Source organism: Halichoeres trimaculatus, unplaced genomic scaffold, assembly GCF_033239565.1.
Source record: "Halichoeres trimaculatus isolate MK-OKI-2021-1 unplaced genomic scaffold, fHalTri1.1 fHalTri1_scaffold_17, whole genome shotgun sequence".
Lineage (NCBI taxonomy): Eukaryota > Metazoa > Chordata > Actinopteri > Labriformes > Labridae > Halichoeres > Halichoeres trimaculatus.
The window spans coordinates 18,794,329-18,810,234 of NW_027437195.1; positions in this window are offsets into that span (position 1 = coordinate 18,794,329).

Below are 15,906 nucleotides of genomic sequence, written 5' to 3' on the forward strand. Positions count from 1 at the left end.
TGTTCCCCTATTATCTGCTTATCACTCTCTGGCTCTTTAATCTCTTTCTTGTCTCTGCTCAATGGCTTCCTCTCACTGTCTCCACATCACAAATGTAGCCTTTCTCCCCTTCTATTTTTTAACACTTACAAAACAGAAAAGGCTTGGCCTGGTCTGGGCCACCTGGAAGCACCAGTGAAGCTTTCTCCCAGGCCTGGCTCCCTGCCACTAGCCAGCTGTAGCATTGTGAGTGGCCCATCTCAATTAATTCCATGCATTGCAATTGTTGCCAGGCACTGTTTACAGCCACCTCCTACTCCGCCTGGGTAGCCTCTCCAATTGTCCTGGGGCCTCCCTTGTTTAATACTGTTTTGCAAGTTATTAAGCCCTGGAAGTCCATTAATCACAGTTCACGGGCTGTGTAAGCCCACACAAGACAGGCAGAGGTGGGGGATGGGGAGGCACACTCGCTGCCCTCAATGGGCTTAGACGGTGGTCCATTCAGATCCCTAACGAGATCATTACCACTAACTAAATACAAACCTGACCCCATGACCCGCTGGGAAATTACGTAGGAGCTCCCTGGTGCAAGACATTAATATACACCCCCTCCATCTCCACCCCTCCCGTTTTCCTGCAACAGTGCGTAAACGCCCACCCCCAAAGTCTAATGCAACCCGACCCTGCTCCCCCACCCCTCCCTCTTGTCCATTCTCACTTTCTTGCCAATGGACAGAAAACTAAACCTGTCATCAAAAGAGGCCTAATCACTGCTGTGGTTGTGGTAAACCAAGCCTGACAGACATTTCACTGAGGCCTCAATGGCCACATCAGTGCCACCTCCCTAGCTAGCCCCCACTTTTTCTCCCGCTTTCTCTCAGTCCGTCGCTCTCTCTTTTTACCAGGCCTCTGGCCAATGAGCAACAAACACCCGGGGGCTTTTCAGATTACTTGACACACTGTGTCCACTTTTGGGAGGGAGACCACCTGGTAAGCTCATTTTAATACAAAACCAGTTCAGTCTCCTCTCCCTTTTTCCCCGACTCGGCTAATTCCGCCTCTCAAGCCAAGCTACCACCATGAATTCTGTCTAATCCAGTGACCCCCACAGAACATTCCTGGTTTTACACTCCTTGGAAGAGGCTGGATTTGGGCGGATTACATGCTTCCAGTTCTGTTTGGAGGCACCTGTGACTGGGAGTGGAAGGAAGGACCAACAATGACAGTGAAACATAGAAGGAGAAGAGGTTGAGAGAGTTTCTCCTCAACTTTTGGCTTTTACTTTTCCTCTTTGTATCATGGATAAATCCATTCCTACTCCCTGTCTCTCTATCCACAGCTTCTCCTCTGAAAGTGCAGGTTGAATGTGAAAGCATTCATACATGGTAACTGTATACCTGATGCATGGGGTTGGGCTTCACTGAGGGGTGGTATAGGAGGTGACGGAGCAGGGGTGAAGCATGTGGGTGGAAAGAGAGGTTGGTTGTGGGTTCACACTGACTTTCACTTTGGCCCCTCAGCTTATGTTAAGATGTTGTCACTTTCACCATCTCAAGTGTTTCCACTTCAGATGCCAGAGCTTAGCTCTTGCAATGGGTCTTCAGGGGGGGAGGGAGAGGTTTGGGAGTAAGGGCAAGAGGGAGGAAGTCTGGGAAGATTTCCATTTTAAACAAGCACAACTTTGTCACACTGTCACCTGACTACCATGGCAGCCTCTTTGCAATGTTCCCCAGCTTCCTGTCTCCTCTTTGCTCCTTTTGCGCCTCCCTTCTTCTGCTGCCTCCCTTCATCTCTCTCAAGAACTCTTTAAGGCAGTGTTTCCGCCCTGAATTCCTCTGCGAGTGTGATGAATTGTATCTCGCTGCCTTTTGAGAATTTTGTGCAAGGCACTTAATTGTTTCGCTCTTCCATTTTTTTTATCCACAATATCATGGCGGATCCTTAAGCTGTGCGTGTAGTTGTAGATGTGCATATTTTAAATTAGGTGTAATATCCCCCACTTTAATCCATGATAAGATCTCAATTGTTCCATGATGTGAAATGAAGATGCAGTGACAGCCAGGGTCTGAATTAAATCGAAATCTTAATTTACCTGGATATTATCCTCCAGTGAAATATAATCACTCACTGAATAGCTGGGCACATCAGCAAATTTCTAATCGACTCTCAAGGAGTGCCGTAGAACATATGCTTCATTGCAGATGCAGAGATTAAAAGACGGCAGTTTAGTAAGCTGAAATGAATAAATAGATTAAGAAAGAAAAAAAGAAATACAAAAACCAAAACATGAGCCTGACCGCATGCAAACATACGCACATACAGGCTCTCAAATTTTCAAATTATCCACTCTGGAAAACACAACTATAAATACATAAATACAAAATTACAGACCAAACCTCACACCATAGGCTGGTTATGGAGTGTCTACCCAACGCTGCATTGATTGTCCCTCAACACTGACCAATTGTAAGCTCATAATGATGATCTCTGGCACAACAAGTGATTTTAACCTGCCTGTTGGCCGCCCCCGCACCGAGTCACAGATCAGCTGCCCCACGTAAACAAAAACATTCGGAGAGCATTCCACATTTAAGAGCACGCTAATTACAGTCATTCCTAACTGAAGTACTTTCTGCTGCAATTTGCTCAGATCACCAAACCTCCAATCCCTCTCATGTAAACAAATAAACTCTCACGCAACAAAGAGATAAAGCAAATAATAAAATAGACACTGGCGCTATCGTAACTCGCTGGGGGCACAGTGTTTGAAGTAGGCTTCAAATAGTATCATACTACTCTACAGTGTGAAGTCCTAGTGTTGTGCACATCCCCAGTGAGGAATAATTACAAGGGCTGTTGATGATGGGGTGTGCTCGGTAGAACAAATCATTTACTTCGTAATGGCAGAGAATTACAGTTGGACACCCTCCCCCCTTTGATTTTTGAGTTTTAACATTTTCACTTATCTTAAACAATTCAGTCGCTCCCATCCAGGTCATAATGTAATTGCAGTCTTTATGAGCTGTAACAAAAACAATAACACCATAAAATCAATAATCATCTTATACTCAGTTACTCAATAAAGATGCTACTCAGCATCCCTCTATTTTTAAATGGTTGCAACCTTTCACCTAGGGCCAGAGGCAACAGGGCTGTTCCATGGCAACAGATAGGGGAGTGAATGTCAGTGCCCTCTTAAGTCCTCCAGGTGAGTGTGTTTCTCCAGTGGTGGAGGAAATGAAGCAAAAATGATGGAGTGTTTGTTTTCTGACATTTTGTCTCTCTGCGGCCTCATCAGGGCTGAGACTCGCAGACGTCAAGTGTTAATTTAGGGTTCCTACCGAGCGTGAGCCTGTCAGCGGTTGAGGCTTGGAGGAGGGAGGTGTGCTCTTGCAGAAAATGACCCTTCTGGTCTGATTGTCTTCTGGCCCGCAGACTGGCACTGAGAGGAAAAACAAAGACACAGTGAGGCAGAGAGAGCTGGCTGAGTGCTAATGCACCTCGCAGCAATTAGAGGGGCTTACCTGACTGTGTGAGCACAGCAAGCAAACACACATCCAAAGGTACACTCTGTAAAGTAACCCCCCCACACCTCCCACACACCCCTCCAATGCTGAAAAACACATGCTGCACAACCAGGTAGAGAACACTAACACAAAGAGTTCCTTTAAATTGAACATATGTTCTCAAGTAAATGCACTTTACAAATACATGAGCGCACACACAAGAAGATTCTCACTTACACCATAGCTTGTTCCCAGATACGGCTTCCTACCACTTTCTAGTGTTGAGATTAATTGGCCTGAATTTAATGATAGTTAAACCCTTTATTCTGTCAAACTTAAACAAAAAGAAAAGCCTTTCTAAAGATTACAACAGCACATTAGCCACAGAGTGAACCATGAAATTGTTTTTCCCCTCCTGCAGTGCTGTGACTCTATAGTGGTGATTGCCAGTCAAGGGGAAGTTGCACAAGCATTGGCGTTACATCACAAGCCCTTTTTTATATTTTGTATCTAAACAGTGATATAACAAAGTTCCACTGTCATCATGACTTTTACCATTCCATTGATCCTGCTCTGCATAGTATTGGTGTTCCAGGGAGAATGTTCAGGTCACATTATAGGCCCCATTTGCACAACAAGGTTTCACACTATAATGCAAAAAATGCAGTGAAAAAAAGATTGCCTTAACACGAAAATGTCGCAGTAAGTAGGGGTGGAAGGAAAAAACGGAAAATCTCTGTCAAAAGCAGGATTCTATGTCAAAAAATGTTTTTTTTTCAGAGTCAAATCTTTCATTTCAGTCTTTCTTTATAAACTGGATTCAAAAAAGTTACCACTTTTCTTCAGCAGAGGGTGAAATGTTTGTCACTGAACCATGTGCAAGGTTATAATAGTTTTGGATTTGTCATTATAGTTTAGTTTTAGTTAGTTTTGACATTTTAATTTCCATTACAGTTTAGTTTTAATTAGTTTTAGAGCGGGCATTCTAGTTTTTATTTAGTTTTGATTTTTGCAACAAGGCTTAGTTTTAGTTTAGTTTTAGTTTAGTTTTATTTTTTTCATACCTTATTAACCAGGTGCAGGATTCAGAAAGGTCAGAATAAATATTTTGTCATACAGTTTATTTTCAAGTCCAACATAGTGCTCACTGCTCAGTCAATGCTGATACTGAAATGTTGGCTGCTGCCTTCATCACAAAAAATAATATAAACTTAATATAAAAAATATAAGCATAAATTATATCAAATAATGTTGACATAAGTTACACAAAGCTAATATTAAAATGAATTATAAAAAAACAATATAATATGAGCTTCAATAAATAAAAACTTGGACTCTGTAACAATAAAAGCAGACTCAAATACAATAAAAACTTGGACTCTGTAACAATTAAACTATTACAGATGCTCTAATTCATTGCTCCACTACGTTTCATTGCAGCACAGCGCACAGCCAGTCAGTGCAGTAAACAAGCTCGTCCGTATACGCCGCTATGATGGTGCTGTGCGGCACTGACAACTGCCTAAAACTGTTGTAAAATTGGTTTGGAAAATGTGTTGGATTAATTTAAATCCTAAAGGCTATTAATATTGTCAAAAACTATAACTAAGGGAATTTTGGCTATCATTTTGGTTAGTTTCAGTTAGTTTTGTGAACACAAGATACAGTTTTAGTTTACTTATCGTTTTTGTTTTCTTTTCTAGTTTTTATTAGTTTGAGTTAACTGCAATGTATTCTAAATTTTAGTTTTCATTTCTAGTTTCGTTTTAGTGAACTATTATAACCTTGACCATATGATGTGCATTTTATGGGAAAATATGTCTCCTGTTATAGCCTGTAGACATTATCATCATCATTTAACACTTTTTCCATGGTCTGGTATTAAAAAAGCAAACTAAAAATCGCAAAAACTGTAAATATCCAAGAATTGCAGTTTAAATTAAGTCGGCCCCCCAAAATAATAGAATTGAATCTCATGAATAGCGCATCGTCCCAGCCTTAGTAGTAAGCATAGACTATAATAAAAATGGATGCTTGGCTCGAAGTGAGGTCTCCACAAAAACTGCTCCCCCTGGTGGCTGGCTGCAGTATAGGTTAAAAAATCTGGCCTCCCAGTCATTCCAGATGGGCTGTGGTCAAACTTAAAAAAATGAATACTCCTTGTAGAAATGTTTCTCGCGTCCGTTTGTCGTGGTGATTTGAAGATATCGTTTGGCTGTCTTGTATTCAAGTCCTCTTTTTTCTTAAAAGTTTCCTTTTCATTAGTTATATGAGATTAAAAACGAGGCTTTAAGTAATGTTTACCGATGATTGACAGCTGCCGTTCTTGTGTATTTTTGGGGGGGATTGTAAAGTATGTTGAGAGGTGTCAAGAAGAGATTAGACTCTCAAATGAAAAAAAAAGTATTATTTTTGTCACCCAGCTACACCCATATTCTCCCAGAATCCCTCACAGTCTCTACTACGCAGACTCTGGCTGCAATTGCTGCCAATGGCTGTGCCTGTGACGGGGGAATTTTGGCTTTAAAACCGTACAATGACAAATGGCGGAGCCACGCTATCCACTCTATATACAGTCTATGGAAGTAAGCATGCCAGGCCAGTAATAGCGCTATAACTGTCTTGTCCAAAAGCGGCTTTTGGTTGGTATCCACTGAAGTGCAGTTGAAGTAGTCATTTGGTGTATTGGTGAAAGCTATATGCAGAAGTGGAGCAACAGATGCAAATTTTGTTGAAAGACAGTCAGCAGATTCAATACATTGAGCAGCACAAGCACAACATGGTAGTCCGAGATTATCGTAACAACGGTACTGTTGTACTGTTGTTTGCACTTAGGCAAAGCAGAGCGTAACATCAGTGTTTCCACTAAAAAAACCCAGCTTGCTGGTTACGGCAACTGTGGTTGCAGTGGTTTCCGTGTAAACAAGAGGACAAAACGCAACAATACTTTTACGTTTCATACGATAACTGTTGTCTGAAAAACGGCCCTATAGTGTTGTGGATATTCCTTCATTTACAGTGATCTCCTCTTTGCCTCTGTTCATACCTCAGATGCAGTCTTGAAAGGGTTACAGATAGAACACAAACGAGATCTGGATGGAGCTTAGCTGACAGGTCTACATCACCTGACCAGCAGAGACCAATGGAAAATAAATGCAGGTGTGGCATGGAAAGGAAAACACAGCTGTGGAGTTGACAGGTAATGCCGTTTTATTCATGAAAGAGTCAAGTTTTTCCAAGAGAGTCCAGTACATCAAATTCACTGTGATAAAGAGGGTTTAGGGGGCTGTCACATTGGAAGAAAAGGTTAATTCTGTAATTATTTCAGTGTGAAAAATAAATAATGTACCCTTTGCCGCTTCCATCATTTCCTAATTCGCTTGGAAATTCATTTTCTTTCTTTTTTTTCACTCCACCAAGCCCATTTCAATCACTTGAGTTCATCTGTCTGTGTTATGCAAATCTGAGCGGCTGAGATTGAACCCATTTGAATACCTGGTTCAACTCCTGAGCGGCGGGGCTGATAGAAAAGATGAATCCTTCCATTTCCATGTTCCTCCCTTTTGCACCCAGTCGTGCAGTATCAAGGCTACCTTTTTACACGGTGCTCTCATTTATTTTAGCCCATTGCACAATGCTGCCCTGGCAGTCAAATGTATGAATGAGGAGAGGGAGACAATCTCTCTGTGTGTCACTCCTTCTTTCACTCTCATCCCAAACAGAGAAAGAAACTCTATCTAAGATCATGGACACTAGCAGAGGAAGCTAGGGAAAACAATTTTCACAACAGGGACATCAGGTTTATTTGCAGCTGAAATGCCCAAACATACTCCATGTCTGTATCCATTTGTAAGGAAAATGTCTTATTCAACAGTTTTTACCTTCCTGTATCACTGGTCAAGGTTTTTGATTGGCAGCCAGCCCTGAGTCTGTGGAAGTCTACTGCTTGTGTCCTGAAGGCATGCAGACATAACGCTATTATTCCAACTTATCCCTGGGAATAAGTCCGGGCATCCAGGCACACAGCAGGTGGCTAATAGACTTGCACAGAGGAGCCCCCCTGAAGCTAGATGCATTGTGTCAGGGCCTTGTCTACTTCACGCACATTAAGGATCACATGCCACAATTTCACAGTACAGCAGGGGGACTGGCCCCCACCCCAGCCCTCTGATTGGCCAGTGATGGATGGTGTTGACAGTTACAAGCCGAGCACCAAGTGGAGCAACACAAAGGTCAAGGTTAAGGCTGCCAGTGTGGTCTAGTTAACAATGAAAGGTGTCCATAGTATAAAAGCTGTTTACACTGAAAACTTACCAGGCAGTGTGTTAGAAGGGCACAGAGGGCTTTCATCCTAGCCTTGGTTTTTGTTTGACAAGCCTGAAAACGAAAGCTTTTAGTTATTAGACTGTTTAGAGAGAAAACCATCATCACAAAGTTGAAAAGAAAACTGTCTCATATGGACATCTGAATAATGAGACCACCTTGCTCCCAATACAGAAGGCCGGTGTCATATTCTGTACTATATCAGTCATAGAAGTGGCGAATAAAACAGTTGTTCACACTGCAGTGTCCTGCAGGAGTGAATTTTTTCAATATAGCACTTCAGGTTGAAGACATTTCTCCGGTCATTTTCCTCCAGTACTTCAGTGTAATTCTTTTTTCCTCTCCCCTCCATTTTTCCCCGGCGACTGCAGTATGTGGCAGTCTGAATTGTGTGTTATTACCCAGCAGGAGACAATATCATTACCACATATTTGCTGTCAAGGGTCTGCAAAGAATGGTGCTGTCTTGGGCCTCAGTGATCTAACAACCTCACACAGGGCTCCAGAATTACCCACTCCTGGCTGGGGGAAGTCAAACACTACCAGTTAGAGAGGGGAGTGAACAAAAGAGAGGTACCCCCCCCTCCTCCTTCTTGCTTGCTCTCTCTCGTGAAGATAGAAGGGGACACACCTCCTCTGCGCCAAACGGAAGATGCTATTTTCCAGCGCCTTGATAGAATATATGTTTGGCTCAAGTGCTGAATGATATGAGACTGCAAGCAAGACGTGGACAGGCTGCATGCATGACAGACAGAAAACATATAACGTCTTTGTGATCGATAAGTGTTTGATGAGAAGCTCGTAATTAGTGCCGCTTTTCAAAGGTGATCTGATACAATCTTTAAATTCAGCACAGCACGTCTGGAAAAAGTGGAACCCAAGTCAAACTATGTTCTGTCAATAACAGAAGTGTATCTGTGTGCAAAAAATGTCAAGTTTCTCATCCGCTTTCCTCTTAACACATCACATTGTGACAGGGTTTCAGCATTTGAAAGGGTTCATGGGGATATGTCATATAATGTCTGACGAAAATAACTTCAGAATGGACAAACAATCCCTTTCATGAAAACTGCTATTCAGACTTTGTAACAATGTCTTTCTCATAAGACAAATAGAATTGCTATCATTTCTGTTGACAGCATACAACAAACAGACTAACAGTTTATGCATACTGAGTGACAAAGCCATCTATTTTCTTTCCGGAAAAACAGGCAATACACACTCTGGCAATTGAACCACAAATGAGGAGTGAAAAATTCAAACTTCTTCTCCCATCCACCATCATTTATACAAGCCATAGAAATATTTGATTGCTCTTGCATATCTCCTCACGCTTAAGGAGGCAGCCAACAAATAAGCATCCCTGTAAACAAAGTCTGGGACTCTATATGAGCCTATCATTTAAGAATCCAAGCGAATCAAGCTTGCAAACAATCAGGAGGGAGAGAAAAAGAATCTGTGAGAGCTGCTTCTTTTGGTGCTTTGAAGGTGTAAACAGAGACCCTTATTTAAGGTAAGATGTGGCTGTGCATTCTTGATACATCTCTGCACTGAAACAAGGCAAGAGTCCTTGATTTTTTTCCCAACAATAGGGGTTCAGCTCTTGAGGAATACACATTCATATTCATGAATTCAAGATCTATAGAGGTGAATTATGAGCAAGACGCTCTGCTGTTCCTGATGAGAGCTGGAACGTCTGAAACTTGCAAAAAACCCTTCAATAAAAAAGTAGGAATTGATGTACTAAGTGAAAGAACAAGTTTTTGTTCATTTCTGGAGTGCACACAGGTAAAGAATTTTTATTTATTGGATTTTTTTATCAGGTTGTAAAGATACAGATAAAGGAAATGTTGGCATGATGAAAAAGCAAGGTGGTTTTAAAGATTCGACAGTTGGTATTCACCTGTAGTATGAGTTTTGACACGGTCTACAGAAGGACTTCATCGATTGTGCAATAAGAATCACTTTGTTTACAAGAGGACTACTTTGTTTCCTACATTTAAGAATCTAATTAATGCGGCGAGCCGAATCACCACCCTGTGAGTGATATTCAAGATCATGTATCAGTAAGATACGCTATCTGACATGATATTAAATTTGAACATTTACACCTTGCAAACAGAGACCACTCAAAGACACTGAGTGATTGGACGATGTGATAACGTTTTGAAACTGTTGCCACTAAATTAACCTGATTCTAATAGGATTGGAGGTAGATAACACAGAAAATTACTGTTTTCTTTTCAAGGCAATACACAAAATGGAAGCTCCAGAAAATTGAGTCCTATTTCCTCCCTGGATGCCCTCCCCCCCAGCTGCACATTTCCATAATTTGAGATGAGACGATATGGCATTAATATTCCCTATCTTATCTTGTCACATCCTGAAAATTGTTGGAGAGGATATGATTAGCTGAACAATAGCATGAGAAATGCACTTTGTGAAGGCTATCTAGGATTTTATGAGAGAGAGATCGGGGAGGTGGACAGTGGGCCAGGAAACAGACATGATGGCAGTCAAATGCCCTCCTTTCTGGATCTTGACTTGTCACAGCAGGCATTCAGAAGAGCCTGGGGTTTTACTATACATGCATGCCCACCGGTGGTGTCCATTCACAAATAATTAGCATTTTATTATTGTTTATAGGCCATTTAGGAAGCAGGAAGACAAGCCCGAGCCAATGGTGCAAGGAGGGCTCCAAAGCTCAGTGTTTTGGACTGGTTAAATGCACCATTAAGCCTTTTAAAATGAGCTCCACCCGTCAGAGACTAAAAACAAACGTGGCTTTCTGGCTATCAATGGGCACCACTTAGAGGAAACAATGCCCTGTTGAGGCCCACCAGTTTCCTCATCAATGAACATCAAAGATGAATGAGCCCTGGCTGACAGCTTTGTTTTGACTCTGATACCCACAAAGCCCTGCTCAATATCATCCTGGTCCTGCTCCTCTGGGCTGCACTAACAGGTGCGACCGCTCCTCTCAATGCATCGTTTGACAAGACCATGGATGGGCAGGGGTGGTGGGGGGCTTTGGTCCACATCCGCCTTAATCCATTCTACTATAAAAACACTTTGAAAAACAAACGTTTGTTGGGCCAAAGTCAAAGCCCTGGAGCCTGGGGCTCATCCGTCTGTCTGCCCAGGCTTTCCCCCCTTTATTCCTGCCCGGTTTTGTCAGAGCTTTTACTGTGCCCTGCTCATTTGGACAGGACATGAAACGAGACCCGAGAGGATCTGATTCTCAGCCATTTCCCACAAGTGGAATACACACAGTTACAACAGCCAATTGTTTGGATTATGATAACAGCGCTTGTAGAAAAGGTGGGGGCAAAACACTTTGTAAAGAAAACAACCTCTAGCATCAAAGACCAGAGAGCAGATCAAACCTGATTACCATTTAAGTTTCTCTTTAGAGGGAGGGGTGCATGCTAAGCCAGTTAATTTTGAGATTTTCTTTTCTGCAGTGAGAACTGTGAGTTTTCTGCCAGTGATAGGCTCCCACTACTTCTCTGGGAGATTAGAGCTCCTCCACTCAGGGATATAGAAAGGCCTTCAGCCTGGCAGAGAGAGGGAGAGCGGGAGAGCCAATGTTGAGCATTTTAATCTAGAGTCACACAGATAAGATGCAATGGTAGATCAATATGTGCTCTACAGTGGCAGGTTCCTGAGAACTTGTCTCTCTGGCTGTGTACTGAGAAGCCTTTACCTTGTGTGTCCCATGGCTTCATTTCTCCAGCAACCGGCTATCTGCAGTGACTGTCTCTCAGTGACATCTCACGCCGGGGCATGTTAAAACCCAGACGCGACGCAAAACAGGATGAATATCTAAATAGGATCGCCTGTGAAATTTGCCATGATAAATCTCTCCAGGGATCACCCAGTATGAATATTGGATATGATATCAGTCTTTGGCTACCTCAGGGGGCAAGGCAGTCGTGATAAGGGATATTCAGAGCGGTGATTAGATAAAGGAAAGCTAAATTCTTTCTTTTTTGATTGTAAGAGATGCATAGTAATGGTATTTGCACTCTGCCATGTCTGTGTGACTGAAGTTAAGTGTAAAGGTAGCATTTCAGGTTGCCATTTCTACTTAATTTGCTCTCCTCTGCATCAGTGCGGCATTCCATCATCGCAGCATCATCATCAGATGCCCTGTCAGTGTTGAGGCATCCTACACCAGATAAAATAAAAATTCCTCTGTGCTTTGGAGGATCCTCGCACTTAAAAATGAGACACCCTGAACTCCTTTAATTTTCAGCCAGATAAACTGCTCCCACAGCTTGTCATTATGGTTTAAGTAGACAAAAAAAACAACACTCATACAGTCATAGCTAGCTCACACAAGTGGTTCACAAGTTTTTCCCTCTCATGTCAGTTTCCACATCATTCTGTGATGCTCCATCCTTCACATTTCATCAGCCTTTGACTTGGTTGTGCCCCAAAGAGAAACACATCATTAAAGACAGGAAGGAAAGGTGTTGACATGTTTGTTTGATTTTATCCTGGGCAGCAGTTCAGGTACAGAAAAAGGTTTGGAGCCAAGCTCAGCTCCGACAATTCATGACAAAACACTGAGCAAAAAAAAAAAAAAGGACAAAGTGTTGAACTAAATTTGCATTTGTGAGCACAATACATGCTGTGTAAAAGACAACTGCAGTGCTCCGGGTAAAGGGTGGTTGCTGAAAGTTGTTTTTGTGCGTGTTTGTGGGTGCATTCGCAGAAGCACAAGCATGTGTGAGTGTTTGTAAGTCTGTGTGACAGCAGACCTCGCTGAGGAGGACTAGCAATCACTCCATTCAGCATCTGCTGCCACACAGCTCATATTGTCATTCCCCAGTTTAAAGGAACCTTGAGCGGCTTCAAAGATCTTTTCAAAGCCTTAATCCTAATAGGTCGCGGTTTGTTCTGTCACATCAAAAGGGGGAGAGAGGAGGTAGGGGGAATAATGCATCGGGGCTGGCAGAGATTCTTAAGGGCGGAAGATTGGCAGAGGATTTGCAGTGCGGGGAGGACTGAAATCTGAAATATCGGACACAGAATGCCTGCTGTAATAGATATGAAATAGGTCTTCTCAAAAGCATGAAAGGCTGACATTTCCAGAAAGTTTGTCATGAGAAGACCCTTTTATTCCCCTTCGTCTATCTGCGTTTGTACTGCCACCTTGTCCACAGTAAAAATACGCAAGTGTCACTCTAGCAGGTTGTAGAAAGAGATTGGACATTTTGTTTTTTTTTAAATCCACCTCTTCCCTTTTTTATTGAATGTTTTGAATTTCCAGTGAGAGACCAATTGAGTTCTGACTTCTGCATGGTACTCCACTAAAAATTCTATATTCAGCACTCCTGACCCTGTTACAGCCTGCTGAATGAAATGTCAGCTGTATTACTTATATGCTCTCTAAAAAAACAGGTTACATGTACTTTCAGTACCCATAAGATCAAAGGGCTTCATTAATACAGATACACTGCCCTAAGAAGGAAATGTGTCACTGACATGGGTAATGGAGTTCAAATCATGCCTGCTGCAGCATATAGTAGGAGGGAGACATGCTACACCATAAGTGTCACTTGTGTGTTTACTCCCCACCTTTCTGATTCTTGATCAGCTCTAAAGGTGTCTTTCATGCATTTCACCTGATCGACTAAGCAGACAAAGAGATCTGGCCTGTTTCAACAGTGCACAAGTGTCCAGCTAATTAGGTGCTCATGGGAAACCAGGCATTGATTTTCTGTCAGCATGCCTGCCCCCCAATAAGAAACTGGGTTGTTTGTCTTTTCCTAATGATGCACCATGTCCGCTTGATAACGGAGATAAAAGAGAGCCGGGATGTCGCATAAGCAAACCTGGACATACTATACCCGTGGGAACCCATATATAATGCTGCTTTTAATTGCATGGGGTTTTAGAAAATAGAGGCAGTGACTAGTGGGAAGTAAACAAAGTTTGTCTGGGATGGAAATGGACTGAGTTGTCTGACAAAAAAATATACCTTTTCAGCTTTGTAAAGGCATGAAATCCCTCTTGTGCTTGTTATTTCACACTCCCGTGGCTCCAACTTGGGCCAGCAGTGGCACAGTAAACAAACAAACACATATGAATCTACACAAACCACACACATACCACACAGTGTACTAAAAAGAGGGGGTTTTGGCAGAGAAGTCACTAATGACCTCATGTTTTCAGAATCCTCACTGACACAGAATATGAATCCTAGAATCATACAATACATTTTTCCACACGATTCCAAAACATTATACATCTAGCGTAAATAGAAGCTATATTCTGTTTTCTGGAAAAATCAAATGCCTAAAAATGCAGTCTCTCCTCCATACATCTTTGTGATGTTGGACTTTCCTGAGCACACAGAGGACTGTTTTGTATAAATAATGGTTTCAGTATCAGGCTGGACAGTGTGCCAGCCACCTGCTGATCTAACCACACACAGGTAGAGCCAGCCGAGCTGACACAGGGCTGCAGACATGGGCATTCAATCTGCCAGCAAACTAATCAGTGAAAGGGATGAACTCCAAGCTTATCAGAGGGGGTCATGGATGTAGGTGGAGGAGGCAGGGAGGTTTTTGCACAGCCACAGCAGGGTGACATGGGCCCTAGAATGGGAAAATTCAAAAACGAGGTGTAGGAGGTTGGTAGAGCACAACCCTTGAGGAGGTGAAGGAAGCTTTGCTGTCTACCACCCACACATTACCTCAATGTGTCAGACTCTAATGCTAACACCTTCAGCTTAACTATGATATCATGAATGCCTGGTTCACTTGCCTTGCAATGGATATAGCAGACACTGTATTATTAGCATTTGAGTCTCGTTAGTTCTAAATACAGCTCCTTTGTAAAAGCAATGTTGGAGTTTGTTAATGATATTTCAGAAGAATTGTTAGGAGATGCCTTGAATCCCTCCTCTTGTGCTTCAGGTTCAGTCTTGAGAATTGTATTGTCTCTGAAGCACTATCCTGTTAAAAACAACAATTCATTTTGTGAGATAGTTGTTTGTCTTTGAAGTGCAAGGCCCCAGGTTTAACAGTCCCTCTTTAAATTTAAGAATGTTCTTTTGCGGCTGCACAGTGATGCACCGCTGAATGAAGGCATTATTTCAGCTCCTTAACTGATCACTGCTGGAAACCATCCTGTATCAGCATTTAAAGGTACAAGACTGTAATTCAGGAGGTAATTTCACATCTTAACAGAATCCAATTAAAAGCATGGACGTTTCAATTAAATGTCCCCCTGGCTGGTCGCTACAGTGTCACACCACAAGTGAAATTGAAATCAGATTACGGTGAGAACCTGAAGAAGTATTTTCAGTGCAATAAGGATCATACATTCCAGATAGAGACCCCTGTCATGCATACTGAGGGGAGAAAAAATACCCTTTCTTTGCCAACATTAGTCATTTAATTCTCCCTCCTTATTAATTTCACAGCAGATTACCTGAGAAGATACAAAATGCTGTCAGCAAAGAGTTTTAATTAAGTGTGGGGTATATTGCTATGAGTACTTTATGTGAAACTGCTGCCTTATAATGCTCTTGTTTTAATTACTTCAGAGTGCCCCCTCATTAACCTCTGTGAAGATGTGCTCCAAACTACAGTGTGCATTACAAACACAAGATTCAGAAATTGCTTATATCCATATACCAAGCTTCTTATTTGCAGTGTTAAAAAAAAACATGACAAGAATTTTATGCCAAGACCATGAGCTGTATTTTCCTCATTTTGGTTTCACATTTCAAAATAAATTAAAAAAGGGTAGGAATCATAAAAATCATGCTCTGAACTTGTCAATTGTGAGATAACCTTGACAGTTCAGGGCACCATGACGACCCCTGGTGGGAGCTGTGCTCTCAAAATTCAAGCTCATGTTTGCGTCTGATTCTAAAAAGCCTGCTATTAACAAATGACACTGGTTTTATGCATGTATTATCTCTATACTACACAAGAAAAAACTAAGATGTGTTCTGTATAGAAATGTATTTTATATATAAAATTGAGTTAAATAGATTAAAACAGTATTTTTTTTAATTCCCTAATTTCACCCTGACAAATTTAGAAAAAACAAACAAACAATAAAAATAAAAATAATGT